At 30.3% G+C, this 16,661-nt stretch overlaps 1 protein-coding gene across 4 annotated transcripts in view; it reads right to left on the bottom strand.

The window, feature by feature from the left end:
• The window catches only part of LOC6049643 (connectin), a 438,570-nt gene that overhangs the window by 379,473 nt on the left and 42,436 nt on the right, over positions 1 to 16,661 (bottom strand). For all 4 annotated transcript variants that reach the window (XM_038265773.1, XM_038265774.1, XM_038265772.1 and 1 more), the window contains one exon: positions 12,262 to 12,294. The gene's annotated coding sequence lies outside the window, so the exon portion shown is untranslated. The remainder of the gene's footprint in view (positions 1 to 12,261; positions 12,295 to 16,661) is intronic.

Genomic DNA, 16,661 nt, shown 5'->3' with positions numbered 1-16,661 from the left:
AATGTAAAATGTAAAAAAAATGTAAAAATGTAAAATGTAAAAATGTAAAAATGTAAAAATGTAAAAATGTAAAATGTAAAAATGTAAAATGTAAAAATGTAAAATGTAAAATGTAAAAATGTAAAAATGTAAAATGTAAAATGTAAAATGTAAAAAAATGTAAAATGTAAAATGTAAAATGTAAAATGTAAAATGTAAAAATGTAAAATGTAAAATGTAAAATGTAAAATGTAAAATGTAAAAATGTAAAATGTAAAATGTAAAATGTAAAATGTAAAATGTAAAATGTAAAAATGTAAAAATGTAAAATGTAAAATGTAAAATGTAAAAATGTAAAAATGTAAAATGTAAAAATGTAAAATGTAAAAACAAAAATGTAAAAATGTAAAAACAAAATGTAAAATGTAAAATGTAAAATGTAAAATGTAAAAATGTAAAAATGTAAAAATGTAAAATGTAAAATGTAAAAATGTAAAAATGTAAAATGTAAAATGTAAAATGTAAAATGTAAAATGTAAAAATGTAAAAATGTAAAATGTAAAAAAAATGTAAAAATGTAAAATGTAAAAATGTAAAATGTAAAATGTAAAATGTAAAATGTAAAATGTAAAATGTAAAATGTAAAAATGTAAAATGTAAAATGTAAAAATGTAAAATGTAAAAATGTAAAAATGTAAAAATGTAAAATGTAAAAATGTAAAACAAAATGTAAAATGTAAAATGTAAAATGTAAAATGTGTAAAATGTAAAATGTAAAATGTAAAAATGTAAAAATGTAAAAATGTAAAATGTAAAATGTAAAATGTAAAAATGTAAAATGTAAAATGTAAAATGTAAAATGTAAAAATGTAAAATGTAAAAATGTAAAATGTAAAAATGTAAAAATGTAAAATGTAAAAATGTAAAAATGTAAAATGTAAAATGTAAAAATGTAAAATGTAAAATGTAAAAATGTAAAATGTAAAAATGTAAAAATGTAAAAATGTAAAAATGTAAAAATGTAAAAATGTAAAATGTAAAAATGTAAAATGTAAAAATGTAAAAATGTAAAATGTAAAATGTAAAAAAATGTAAAAATGTAAAAATGTAAAAATGTAAAATGTAAAAATGTAAAATGTAAAAATGTAAAATGTAAAAATGTAAAAATGTAAAAATGTAAAAATGTAAAATGTAAAATGTAAAAATGTAAAATGTAAAAATGTAAAAATGTAAAATGTAAAAATGTAAAAATGTAAAAATGTAAAAATGTAAAATGTAAAAATGTAAAATGTAAAAATGTAAAAATGTAAAATGTAAAATGTAAAAATGTAAAAATGTAAAAATGTAAAAATGTAAAATGTAAAAATGTAAAAATGTAAAAATGTAAAAATGTAAAAATGTAAAATGTAAAAATGTAAAATGTAAAAATGTAAAAATGTAAAAATGTAAAAATGTAAAAATGTAAAAATGTAAAAATGTAAAAATGTAAAAATGTAAAAATGTAAAAATGTAAAAATGTAAAAATGTAAAAATGTAAAAATGTAAAAATGTAAAAATGTAAAAATGTAAAAATGTAAAAATGTAAAAATGTAAAATGTAAAAATGTAAAAATGTAAAATGTAAAATGTAAAATGTAAAATGTAAAAATGTAAAAATGTAAAAATGTAAAATGTAAAAATGTAAAATGTAAAAATGTAAAAATGTAAAATGTAAAAATGTAAAAATGTAAAAATGTAAAATGTAAAATGTAAAATGTAAAAATGTAAAATGTAAAATGTAAAAATGTAAAAAATAAAATGTAAAATGTAAAAATGTAAAATGTAAAAATGTAAAAATGTAAAATGTAAAAATGTAAAAATGTAAAAATGTAAAATGTAAAAATGTAAAAATGTAAAAATGTAAAAATGTAAAAATGTAAAAATGTAAAAATGTAAAAATGTAAAAATGTAAAAATGTAAAATGTAAAAATGTAAAAATGTAAAAATGTAAAAATGTAAAAATGTAAAAATGTAAAAATGTAAAAATGTAAAAATGTAAAAATGTAAAAATGTAAAAATGTAAAAATGTAAAAATGTAAAAATGTAAAAATGTAAAAATGTAAAAATGTAAAAATGTAAAATGTAAAAATGTAAAATGTAAAAATGTAAAATGTAAAAATGTAAAATGTAAAAATGTAAAAATGTAAAATGTAAAAATGTAAAATGTAAAATGTAAAAATGTAAAATGTAAAAATGTAAAAATGTAAAAATGTAAAAATGTAAAATGTAAAAATGTAAAAATGTAAAATGTAAAATGTAAAATGTAAAATGTAAAAATGTAAAATGTAAAAATGTAAAAATGTAAAATGTAAAAATGTAAAATGTAAAAATGTAAAAATGTAAAATGTAAAAATGTAAAATGTAAAATGTAAAAATGTAAAATGTAAAAATGTAAAAATGTAAAAATGTAAAAATGTAAAATGTAAAAATGTAAAATGTAAAATGTAAAAATGTAAAATGTAAAATGTAAAAATGTAAAATGTAAAAATGTAAAAATGTAAAAATGTAAAATGTAAAAATGTAAAAATGTAAAAATGTAAAATGTAAAATGTAAAAATGTAAAATGTAAAAATGTAAAATGTAAAATGTAAAAATGTAAAAATGTAAAAAAAATGTAAAATGTAAAATGTAAAAATGTAAAAATGTAAAAATGTAAAATGTAAAATGTAAAATGTAAAATGTAAAAATGTAAAATGTAAAATGTAAAAATGTAAAATGTAAAAATGTAAAATGTAAAAATGTAAAATGTAAAAAAATGTAAAAATGTAAAAATGTAAAAATGTAAAATGTAAAAATGTAAAAATGTAAAATGTAAAAATGTAAAAATGTAAAAATGTAAAATGTAAAAATGTAAAAATGTAAAAATGTAAAAATGTAAAATGTAAAAATGTAAAATGTAAAAATGTAAAAATGTAAAAATGTAAAAATGTAAAATGTAAAAATGTAAAAATGTAAAAATGTAAAAATGTAAAATGTAAAAATGTAAAAATGTAAAATGTAAAAATGTAAAAATGTAAAAATGTAAAATGTAAAAATGTAAAAATGTAAAAATGTAAAAATGTAAAATGTAAAAATGTAAAAATGTAAAATGTAAAAATGTAAAAATGTAAAAATGTAAAAATGTAAAATGTAAAATGTAAAAATGTAAAAATGTAAAAATGTAAAATGTAAAATGTAAAATGTAAAAATGTAAAATGTAAAATGTAAAATGTAAAATGTAAAAATGTAAAAATGTAAAATGTAAAAAAAAATGTAAAATGTAAAATGTAAAAATGTAAAAATGTAAAAATGTAAAAATGTAAAAATGTAAAAAAAATGTAAAATGTAAAAATGTAAAATGTAAAAATGTAAAAATGTAAAAATGTAAAAATGTAAAAATGTAAAAATGTAAAAATGTAAAAATGTAAAAATGTAAAAATGTAAAAATGTAAAAATGTAAAAATGTAAAAATGTAAAAATGTAAAAATGTAAAAATGTAAAAATGTAAAAATGTAAAAATGTAAAAATGTAAAAATGTAAAAATGTAAAAATGTAAAACGAAAAGAAGGAACAAACTATTCCTCGAAACACCCCTGTTTTTCCTGATCTGTCTAGTCGATTTCCAGCCCCGAACGAAAACGGGGCTTTTTCGCTCCCCATTGGCGTTGCTAATCTCATTACAACTGTGGAAAATTAACTGCCTATCAACACGTGTATGAGTGCTTGCGTGTGGGCGGAGACCACCAAACGTGTGCTTCTGTGTGCGTGTGTTTGAGTTTGTTGTAAGTATCTCCAACCTTATTAACGCGAGCTTTGGGTGGGGGGGAGAGTAAATTCCGAGAAAATCCTTTTTCTTCCCACAAATCGCTGTTTTCCCCATCGGTGAACGGGAAAGGGAGGAAGGACTGGGGTCTTGACTCGATTATTTATGATTTATTCCGGAAGGCAATTCATTACACGACATTTTACCGGTGGCTCCAACTGTGACGATGAAACTAGAACGTAGCTGTTGCCGAGGGTGGCTGCTGCTGGTGGGAATATTTATTCATAAACTTGCAGGACTAGACGAGCAGACTTTAGGAGTGGGGGGGGGGGGGGGGAGGAATGTCACCCCTTTTGCCTGGTCTAGCGCGGCACGAGTTTGGTTAACGACCGCATCAAATCCAATATAAATGAGTGGAAATAAAAGTAAAGTGCGATCGTTTGCGCCTGGTAACCCCTTAACTGTGCTCGAAATAAAAAAAAAAGTTTTTTAATTTGTTATTCAACACAGCACAGCGTGCTTAAAAATGTTAAAATCACTGATCACCATTTGTTCGACCTTTCACTCCATGTCGGTATGTTTAAGCACTCCGACAGTTTCAACCTGTTCCAGCTAGGATGATATTCACACTAGAAAATTTCAACCACCCTTCCTCTCGCTTTCGCCACAATCCAAACAATAATTTCATTATGAAAATTACTGTTTGGGCCGCTTCAGCGCAACGCTAGCAATGTTATGAAATTATGTTAATTATGATCATTTGATTTCAGGTGGGTGTGGTGATGGCCCGACCCCGGAGTCAAATAATCTCACCTGCAACGTGTCCTTCGCGGAACTCCGGAACCACCTATCAGCTGTAAACACCGCACCTGCATCCCAGTTTGAATTTTTCACCTGGCCCGGAACAAATAACGTAATTGAAATTCCATCAGGGTGCAATTAATCAAACAGTGTTCCCAGCGAAAGCAATTTTGCGATGTGTGTGTGTGTGTGTGTGGGGGGGGGGGCTTATCTGAATGTTGGACGTTTTGCAGCTGTTTCGATGGGATATTTATGTGGCTCGTGCCGGAGAATGAAATTAATTGATAATTATGAAAAATTGATAAGGTCAGATTTTCCGGGAATAACGAAACCAAAATTTTGTTACGGATTTTCGTGAAATTGTATACACTGAACCGAATACATAATGAAACAAACTGAACCCTATTATAAATAAAATCCCGGGAAAAAAGTTCACCTCAATTTCGCCATGTCACAACAAACGAGAAAGTGACAATCGAAAAAGGCTCAATGATGCTGATGCGTCTGAGGCCATTGCCATGTGTCTAGTTTGTACACAAGAGTTGGCAGAAATTATTAATTGAACGTATCCTCAATAAAAATGTAAATGCATAAGGCTTTTTGTCTTTCTTTAATTTTTTACTGTAATTTGTAATGCCGTTTAGTTTTACTCAAATTTTTTTAGAAACTTGAGTTATTTTGTTTAAAAAGAAAAGCTGATATAATTTTAGACATTAAAACGTAACTTAGACTATAAATCTTTCTAGCGCAAGGTCTTTTGACAGATCCGGACAACGATCTCATCAAAACGTCTGAAATTCGGCCATTAAAAAAATGGGTGCAATGGTTAATAAAAATCGTTTTGCAATCATTGAAAATCTAGATTTAAAAAGTACGGATCACTCCATTTTCTTCCATCGATATTGTTTGTTTCTGTTAAGCATTGCGAGTGCCTTTCCCATGACTCAAATCATCGAGGAGATGTGTATTCCAAGAAAAAAACCATTTTCATTTCATTTTTTGACACCAAGAGAAAAAAATAGTTATCCATCAAACCAACGAATAGCTTTGTTCATAATAATTAGGCATAGTTGCTTTAAAAAAAAACATGTTTTTCGAAAAACATCGATAACACGATGCACTTCAAAATGTCAACATAATTAAATTCTTTGGCCTTTTCGGGTAAATATTTAAAGCTTTTCGGGAAACTTTTTTTAATTTTTAAATAAATTCCCTTGTGGCAATTCCCATTACAAATCATCCGGAAAAGTCAAAAAGCATTTTTTAAGAAACTTCAAAGTTTCTATAGAAATAAATTCAACCTTATTGAAAACAATTTTAAATGCATTTTTCTGCGTTGATAATCAAATAAGGAATGCCTGAGATCGTATGAAAATATAATTCAATGTTCAATACTTTAAAATGCTTAAAAATGTTATTTTTGCGATTTTTTTTTTATCAGTACCAAGCTTGTTTTTTGTTAAAATTATCGTCGATAATATTATCGTCTGACGATATTGCTAATGGTTATCGTTATCGTTATTTTGATAGTTCTATCGGCGATAAGATTAGTCATTTTTCAAATCTTTCTAAAATCGATTAATTCCACCATATCATGTTAAATTTGCAATGCTTTCATAAAGATTTTTTTTTTAAATGTGGTAAGTTTCAAAATGAAAATATGTACTCAAAGTTGTTCACAAAATACAGTATTTTTTTGAAAAATCTCAATTTTTTTATAATTTGCAATATGCGTACTAAACGAGGCAAAATTTTGTATGCTTCTACAGTTTATTGGAGATTTCTTTTAAATACAATTGTTTTTCCACAATACCGTAGTAAATATATTTATTTTTTCGAAAATTTTCAGAATAAGCAATATGGGTATCAAATGAATTGAAATTTCATGTAATTTTTCAATTTATTACAGTTTTTTTTTGAAAAACACTAACATTTTCACAAATTACCGTATCTTTTTGAAAAATTATCCAAATTTTCAAAATATGCCGTATGAGTATACAACGAATATAAATTTATAAAGCTTTTTCAATTGATAGGATTTTTCTTAATATAATTTTTTTTTTATTTTTTCGAAAAAACTAAAATTTTCAAAATATGCAATATGGGTACCATACGAAGCAAAATTTAAACACATTCAAATGTTGTGTACTTTACATCATATGCATATTTCAAACATTTGAGTATTTTCGAAAACATATGATATTTTATGAAAATTTTACTATTTAAAAAATCTCTAATAAACTGAAAAAGCATTAAAGTATTAAATTCGTTTGGTATTCATTTTGCATATTAAAGAAAATGTGTACTTTTGAAACAATCCGGTATTCTATGATTTTTTTTTTGTATTTTCAAAAAAAAAACCTCTATAAATTTCAAAAACCAAACCGAATTTTGCTTCGATTGAACTTATCTTTTAAAAATTTGAGTACTTTGGATAAAATACGATAATTTGTTAAAATTTTAGTATTTACCAAAAACCTCTAAAAAAGTGTACATACCAAATTTTGCATCGATTGATATCCATATTACATATTTAGAAAGTTTTAGTATTTTCGAAAAAAAAATTGTTATTTGTGAAAAATTGTATATTATCCAAAAAATATATAATTATCAATAACCAAACCGCTTCGTTTGATACCCATATTGTGTTTTTTGAAAATTTGAGTATTTCCGAAAAAATGACGACGGTATTTAGTGAAAATTTTTATATTTTCCAAAACTGTGAAAAAGCAAACCCAATTTCGCTTCGTTTGAAACCCATATTGTGTATTTTGAAAATTGGAGTATTTTCGAAAAATAAGGTGAATTGTAAAAAAAAATATATTTTCCAAAAAAAATATTATCGTGAAAAAGCAAACCAAATTTCGATTTGATTGATACACATATTTTGTATTTTGAAAATTTTAGCATTTTTGATTAAAAATCGGTACTTAGTAAACAATTTTGAGTTCATATTTTATTTTGAAACTTACTAGATTTCCAAAAAATGTGTTCTTTGTGAAACAATCGATTTTAGAAAAAAATAAAAAATAGTTATTGTCCATTATCGGCGATAGGATAATCGCCGATAGAATTATCGAAACAACGATAACGATAATGTTGATTTTATCGAGCCTCGAAAATTTTATCGATTAACAACCTTGATCAGTACTTAAATTTTATGAAAAAAATAGATTGAATTGTTTGAAGTTTCCATAAGTACATAGTTCAAAAGTTATGTATGAAAATGTGTTTTTGTATAATTCCGGAAGTTAAATAAGGGTAATTTTCTTCCAACTCACACGAAATCGGGAAAAGTTGCCCCGACCCCTCTTCGATTTGCGTGAAACTTTGTCCTTAGGGGTAATTTTTGTCCCTGATCACGAATCCAAGGTCTGTTTTTTTGATATCTTGTGACGGAGGGACGGTACGACCCCTTCGATTTTTGAACATGCGAAAAAAGAGGTGTTTTGTAATAATTTGCAGCCTGAAACGGTGATGAGATAGAAATTTGATGTCAAAGGGACTTTTATGTAAAATTAGACGCCCTATTTGATGGCGTACTCAGATTTCCGAAAAAACGTATTTTTCATCGAAAAAATCACTATAAAAGTTTTAAAAACTCTCCCATTTTCCGTTAATCGACTGTAAAAAAAATTTGGAACATGTCATTTTATGGAAAATTTAATGTTCTTTTCGAATCAACATTGACTCAGAAGGGTCATTTTTTCATTTAGAACAAAAATTTTCATTTTAAAATTTCGTCTTTTTCTAACTTTGCAGGGTTATTTTTTAGAGTGTATCAATTTTCTACAGACAATAACAAACATTTTGATATATAGTCATAAGGGGTTTGCTCATAAACATCACGAGTTATCACGATTTTACGAAAAAACAGTTTCGAAAAAGTTACTTTTTGGGTTTCTCTTTGTTTCGTCATCCTTGTCTGTCGCAGGTGACCATGAACGGGCATGATCGATGACGACCAACTTTTTCAAAACTTTTTTTCGTAAAATTGTGATAACTCGTGATTTTTATAAATAAACCCCTTATGTCTAAATATCAAAATTTTTGTAATTGTCTGTTCTACAACTTTGTAGAACATTGTTACACTCTTAAAAAATAAACCTGCAACGTTAGAAAAAACACGAAATTTGAAAAAGAAAAATTTTGTTCTAAATGAAAAAATGACCCTTCTTGGACAATGTAGATTCGAAAAGTACATTAAATTTCCTATAAAATGACATGTTCCAAAAATTTTTACTGTCAAGTAACGGAAAATGGGAGAATTTTTAAAACGTTTTTAGTGTTTTTTTCGACGAAAAATACGTTTTTTCGGAATTCTGAGTACGTCATCAAATCGGGCGTCTTATTTTACATAAAAGTCCCTTTGACACCAAATTTCTATCTCATCACCGTTTCAGGCTGCAAATTATTAAAAAACACCTCTTTTTTCGCATGCTCAAAAATGGAAGGGGTCGTACCGCCCCTCCGTCACGAGATTTAAAAAAAAACGGACCTCGGATTCGTGATCAGGAACAAAAATTACCCCTTAGGACAAAGTTTCACGCAAATCGAAGAGGGGTCGGGGCAACTGCTGTGTGAGTTGACGGAGAATTACCCATAATAGAACCATTTACATGCACAACCATGCACAAAATATCATCATGTTTTATATCGCTTGATTGGTATTCGAAGACCTTTCCAACGGGTCCAAAACATTGACCATTTGGCAACCCTGTCTAAAGTTATGACCACCTAAGTGATATTAACAGTCACAACCCCATGACAGAAAAAATCCGATACAACCCCAAGCCTGCAAAATGCGTTACAGTGATTTTTCGAAAGCCTGGAAAATACGCAAAATACTACCAAACATCAATGTTTTATAGTGTTTTGAAATCGGATATGTCGGATGATACATTTCGTGATAGTAATGGTGAACCGGTTCAACTTTTGTACCGATTGAGTAAACCGGTTCAGCTGAATCGGTTTAATTTTAATACAAAATATTTTTCCATGAAATTTGATGAAGTTTGATATGTCGCATAAGTGTATTTCTGAAAAAAAAAAAATGTTTCCACTGTTTTCCTAAAATACAATATACAATAAAAGTTTATCAAACTTTTAAAGTGAAACTTGTAAGAAACGGTACTTTTATTATATTTTTAACGTGAAGTACAGATGAAGCTCTTCCCAAAACACTATAAAACATTGAGGTTTGAACATGTATTGTATGAGGTATAAATTTTACAAATTTACTGTAACGCATTTTGCACGGGGTTTTTTTCGTGCACCCCCTCCCCCCCAAGCCCCGCCCCAAAATGCATAAGTACAAATATTTTTGTCTTAAAGAAGACATTTTGACGATTCCAAAACACTATGAAACATTGATGTTTGGTACTTTTTTACTTGTTTCCCAGGCCTTCAAATATCACTGTAACGCAGTTTGCAGGCTTGGGGTTGAGACTGTTAATGTACTTTTTCAAAGTCGGATCTCACTTATCCTTATGAAAACAACGGATCAATTATCGGTTAAGTTATCGAAAGGCCTTCGAAACAAGCCCAAAATATTGAAGATTTGGCATCAATGTCTAAAGTTATAAAAAAAAACATGTTTGATGGTGGATGTATTTTTTTATGATCTTTTGCGTGGGTCCCAATGTCACCTCTGATGACGGTATTCAAAAACTCAGTAAAACTAAATGTTCATAATATTTAGCGATTTGCAACCATCTACAAAGTTGTTTCTTGTCATTTTGATGAGTAAATGACACTTTAATACATTATTCGACAAGTTTCCTAAACAGTTATTAAAAAGTTGCCATTTAAAAACAAAAATCTAAAAAAAAAGATTTTTCAGTTATTTCTCGAGTAAACATTTCACTCTTTGAAAGCAGCGATGACTTTTTTTTCCTTAATCGTTTATTTTAGAAAACTTTAAAACATTTGAAGCGAAAAATTTAGTTTCGTAATTTATTTTTACTTAATATTAGTGCTCGACATTTTTTTATTCGAATATGATTTGCTATGAACCAAATAAAAAAAGTAATTTCATTGTTCCTTCCCACTCCGAAATAGCGCGATAGCTCGTGTCAGAGGTCAGGTGGCCGTGAGTTTGGCAACACTGCCGCAGCCGACTCAACTCGGGGGACGGGCATAATGCAAATATTGGTTTTGCCTGTTCGTGCAAGGCATGCCGGTTTTTTTATGTGTGTTGTTGCACTTTTTGTGCATTATCTGTTTGTTTTTGCAGCGGTGATATTAAATTAAGCATGAGATTTAAAAAAATCACACATTAAACGACAAGTGAACGAGCTTTCAAGCTAATTGAATAAAATTGGACGGTCGAATTCGGTGGAGTTTACTTTTTTGTTGTGAATTTTGCACGACACATGCATTGAATTGTATTTTCGGGGTGTAGATAGTCTGAGTTTCATTATACTTTATCTACTTGATTTTTTTTTTCTGTTTGATTTTGAAAATCTATTCTAAAAACATGAGAGGGCTGAAAAATTGACCAACCTTACCTAAATGTAATCATCACCCATGTGTGATCGCGAACATTGTGCTGATGGCAGCCATTTAAACCGCAATTTAATTTCGTGGCTTGCTGGTCAAATTAATAAATTCTGATGGGGGACGGTTTAATTTATTTTCAAATCAAACGCACTGTTGCTGAAACCCACGGAGATGTTTTTTTTTCACTCTGGAATCATACACCGTTGATTCTCGTAGAGTTTAGTGAATTGTGAGATTTGAAATTTGTTAGAACATCATCAACGATTAGTTTTTTTTTTTTGTATATTTTAAATATGATGCAAAATATATATTTTTTAAAGAAGATAACTAACGTTAACACTTTAGTAGGGGCGCTAAACTTCACACATAAAAAAAATCTTTTAAATTATGCTGGGCAATATTTCAACCTTCCGCGAGCAATTCCTTCTCCAGCTCTGCACGTGCTCCACCCGGTTGAGACCACGTGTGGGTTCATTTCTATCGCAAACGAAAGTCCTTACTTTATGCGCGGGAAACTTTCGCCAATATTTACCTTTTCCATTTGTGACGAAACTGCTGCTGCACCACTCACTTGGCGAGGGGCCCAGAGCTCTCGGGCTCAGGTTGTACAAAGTTCACCGGAAGTGCCTCCGCCTGCTGGGTACATTTTGAATTTGGAGCGTGAAATTTTGGAACTAAACCCCTTGTTCGTTGTAGTTTGGAGGTCTCCCAGGAAAAATGAGCTTCGTGAACGGCTCTAGCTCTTGAAATTGAAATTGTTCTACATAACGCAAGTTGATAATCAATTTTATTGTTGAAGTTTATTCAAAATGCAAGTTTTAGGGAAACAATTAAGAGTCTCTTCTAATTTGTGCGATATTTATTCTTGTTAAAATATAAAAAAAATAACACTGTTTTTTATTGATGGTACTGCTCACATGTCTGCACATTTCTCTGTAAGAAGCTGTTCAAATGTTGTCTACATGAATTTTTCCTACCCACTGCACTGTTGCTTCGCAGAACCGTCAAAACTTGCACGAAAGCAAACAAGTTTCGCCTACTCCGGCTTGCGCGAATTAATTGAGCAAATTATCCCTTTCTGCGGTGCTGTTTTTGGTTTGTTTTCTTCTTGCCTTGCCGACGACAGGCACTTTCACGAGCTTTCTTAATTTAATGGGGTGTTCTCACCTTGTAGTGGTTAGTCTTGTTTGGGTTGCTTACCTTAAAAATTAGCCATCAAAAAGTGGGGGCATGCTGAAAGGTAGAATAAATTACTGTTAGAAAGATTTTTTTTGTAAATCAAGTAAAAGAAAAGTTTAAAATTTACTTGACCTGATTTTTAGACTACCTTTTTCTGAAAAGCTTTCATTCCCGCAGACTTTTCTTTGCTCAAAAACCGCCACGTTCAACTCAGTTTCACTCGCCCGTAATTGAAACGCGACGAAAATATTTGGTTTTTCTTGAAAACACATTTCCCTTTTCGTGCATAAATGTGCAGAGCACACAACCTACACAGCATTTTACTCGTTCTATATGTTTCCGTTTTTGGATGCTAGAATGCGTGTAAGCGTGTGTGTTTGTGAACGTTGCATTTCTTGCAAAAAGCGCAATTCGTCGCTGTCGTCACTGCTTTGGCAGCATAAAATGCGGAAATTGAATCACCTATGGAGGTTTTATTTAGAAAAAAGAAAACAAATTACAAACCACTTTTTATTGAAACTATTTCTTCAACTTAATTTATTATAAAACTTAAAGCATACAACATGGGTCGTATGTACTTAGAAATTCTAATTTATAAGTTGTAGTAAAATCTAAAAAAAAAGGTTTAAACATAATGTCGTCGCCATCGTGCTAACTTGTCACACGTGCATTTTGGGCCTCATCTTTTGACCTTCACAGATCCCCAAAATTCGATTTCAATCATGAGATATTAAAAAAAAACCCGAAAAAACTTCGAGCATTTTTGTCACTCTTCATATGAAAAAAGTTTCAATCTTGTCGTGCTATCTTGACACACCAAGTGCAACAATTGGCCAAAGGGATTTTAGGTCAGAACGCGTTTGACACCGATACAAGCTCGAATAGCGTAAACATTTTCAATTATAACTCGGGACTCCGGCAACCAAAATCAACTAAACTGCTTTTTTGCATATCTTATTCGTTTTTGTCCACAAATTTCCGTTGCCAAAGGAAGTCATTTTGCATCATTAGTTTCCGAGTTGCCTGGGAATTGATAATTTAAAACAGAACCAACTCTTCTTGAACCAGATTCTCACCACCATGACAGCCGTCCATTGTCGGCCGTTCCCATCCCCACCACGCACCAGGGACAAGGAAAAGAATTCGGAAAACGGGGCTGATGCTCTGCTTTTTAAGGGAATATGGGAAAATCTCCACGGTATTCTAGAGTAAGTTTCACATGGAGTTGGGCGGTTTTTGCGAAGGTAGAAGGTGTAGGCTTATTGATTTTTCACGCACAAAAATCGCAATTTTCATGGGAACCATAAATCCAAAACACCAAATTTCGCGGAACGTGAAAAATGTTAAAATATTCAAGAAAATCTAATGTAAAAAGTGCAGAAAATTCATTTAAAACTTTATTTTACATCGTTTTAAATAAACTATAGTTATTTTTAGTATTTTTTAACGCGATAACGTGAATTAATGAAAATTCTGTAAATTTCTTAGTTATGTTTAAGCTACGAAAGAGAAGTGAAAGTAAATAATTTGTGAAACTGATTTTTTTGCAGCGAAACAAGTTTGATTTTGTTCAATTATTCGCATTGTTTTACTTGAAAATATACCTGGTATAAATCTCAAAAGCTAATTGTCTTCTGTTCTTTTTAGATATCAATGAACTTATTATTTTGGCAGAAACAGAACAGAATTAAAAAGGCTAGGTGAAAAGAATTAAAAAGGCTAAATGAAAAGCCCTGGATTATTTAATCTTGAATATACCAGGTTTGAATCTTCTACTTTCAGAATACTAGCTAGAAAAAAATAAATAGAAATATTAAGATTTTTTTCAGATTTCAAAAAAGTTTTTAAAATACTACGGGTAATTCTCTACCAACTCACACGAAATCGGGAAAAGTTGCCCCGAACCCTCTTCGATTTGCGTGAAACTTTGTCCTAAGGGGTAACTTTTGTCCTTGATCGCGAATCTGAGGTCCGTTTTTGATATCTCGTGACGGAGGGGCGGTACGACCCCTTCCATTTTTGAACATGCGAAAAAAGAGGTGTTTTTCAACAATTTGCAGCCTGAAACGGTGATGAGATAGAAATTTGGTGTCAAAGGGACTTTTATGTAAAATTAGACGCCCGATTTGATGGCGTACTCTGAATTCCGAAAAAACGTATTTTTCATCGAAAAAAACACCAAAAAAGTTTTAAAAATTCTCCCATTTTCCGTTACTTGACAGTTAAAAAAATTTGGAACATGTCATTTTATGGAAAATTCAATGTACTTTTCGAATCTACATTGACCCAGAATGGTCATTTTTTCATTTAGAACAAAATTTTTCATTTTAAAATTTTGTGTTTTGCCTTCCTCACTGAGGTAAGGCTATAATCCTGCTCTAAAAGTGAACTTCGTATAAAAACGTCGTAGACCCACCTTCATGTATACATATCGACTCAGAATCGAAAACTGAACAAATGTCTGTGTGTATGTGTGTGTGTATGTGTGTGTGTATGTGTGTGTGTATGTGTGTATGTGACCAACATACTAGCTCATGTTTCTCGGCACTGGCTGAACCGATTTGACCCGAACTTGTTGCATTCGACTTGGTTTAGGGTCCCATAGATCGAGTTTTATACAGATTGAAGTTTTGATAAGTAGTTAAAAAGTTATGCATAAAAATGTGTTTTCACATATATTTGGATCTCACTTAACTGTATGTAAACTATGTCCGGGTCCATCATCCGACCCATCGTTGGTTAGGTTATCAAAAGACCTTTCCAACGAGTCCAAAACATTGCAGATCTGGCAACCCTGTCTCGAGATATGGCCACTTAAGTGATATTGATGTAATTTTTTGAAGCCGGATCTCACTTAAATGTATGTAAACTATGTCCGGATCCACCATCCGACCCATCGTTGGTTAGGTTATCAAAACACCTTTCCAACGAGTGCAAAACATCGAAGATCTGGCAACCCTGTCTCGAGATATGGCCACTTAAGTGATATTGATGTACTTTTTTTAAGACGGATCTCACTTAAATGTATGTTAACTATGTCCGGATCCACCATCCGACCTATTGTTGGTTAGGTTATCAAAAGACCTTTCCAATGAGCTCAAAACATTGAAGATCTGGCAACCCTGTCTCGAGATATGGCCTCTTAAGTGATATTGATGTACTTTTTTGAAGCCGGATCTCACTTAAATGTATGTAAATTATGTCCGGATCCATCATCCGACCCAACGTTGGTTAGGTTATCAAAACACCTTTCCAACGAGTGCAAAACATCGAAGATCTGGCAACCCTGTCTCGAGATATGGCCACTTAAGTGATATTGATGTACTTTTTTTAAGACGGATCTCACTTAAATGTATGTTAACTATGTCCGGATCCACCATCCGACCTATTGTTGGTTAGGTTATCAAAAGACCTTTCCAACGAGTCCAAAACATTGAAGATTTGGCAACCCTGCCTCGAGATATGGCCACTTAAGTGAAATTTATGTACTTTTCTGAAGCCGGATCTCACTTAAATGTATGTAAACTATGTACGGATCCATCATCCGACCCAACGTTGGTTAGGTTATCAAAAGACCTTTCCAACGAGCGCAAAACATTGATGATCTGGCAACCCTGTCTCGAGATATGGCCACTTAAGTGATATTGATGTACTTTTTTGAAGCCGGATCTCACTTAAATGTATGTAAACTATGTCCGGATCCACCATCCGACTCAACGTTGGTTAGGTTAATAAAATACCTTTCCAACGAGTCCAAAACATTGAAGATCTGACAATCCTGTCTCGAGATATGGCCACTTAAGTGATATTGATGTACTTTTTTGAAGCCGGATCTCACTTAAATGTATGTAAACTATGTCCGGATCCACCATCCGACCCATCGTTGGTTAGGTTATCAAAACACCTTTCCAATGAGCTCAAAACATTGAAGATCTGGCAACCCTGTCTCGAGATATGGCCTCTTAAGTGATATTGATGTACTTTTTTGAAGCCGGATCTCACTTAAATGTATGTAAATTATGTCCGGATCCATCATCCGACCCAACGTTGGTTAGGTTATCAAAACACCTTTCCAACGAGTGCAAAACATCGAAGATCTGGCAACCCTGTCTCGAGATATGGCCACTTAAGTGATATTGATGTACTTTTTTTAAGACGGATCTCACTTAAATGTATGTTAACTATGTCCGGATCCACCATCCGACCTATTGTTGGTTAGGTTATCAAAAGACCTTTCCAACGAGTCCAAAACATTGAAGATTTGGCAACCCTGCCTCGAGATATGGCCACTTAAGTGAAATTTATGTACTTTTCTGAAGCCGGATCTCACTTAAATGTATGTAAACTATGTACGGATCCATCATCCGACCCAACGTTGGTTAGGTTATCAAAAGACCTTTCCAACGAGCGCAAAACATTGA

Source organism: Culex quinquefasciatus, chromosome 3 (genome assembly GCF_015732765.1).
Source record: "Culex quinquefasciatus strain JHB chromosome 3, VPISU_Cqui_1.0_pri_paternal, whole genome shotgun sequence".
Taxonomy (NCBI): Eukaryota; Metazoa; Arthropoda; class Insecta; order Diptera; family Culicidae; genus Culex; species Culex quinquefasciatus.
The sequence above is the reverse complement of the archived record's forward strand: the minus strand, read 5'-3'. Positions and strand labels throughout refer to the sequence as shown.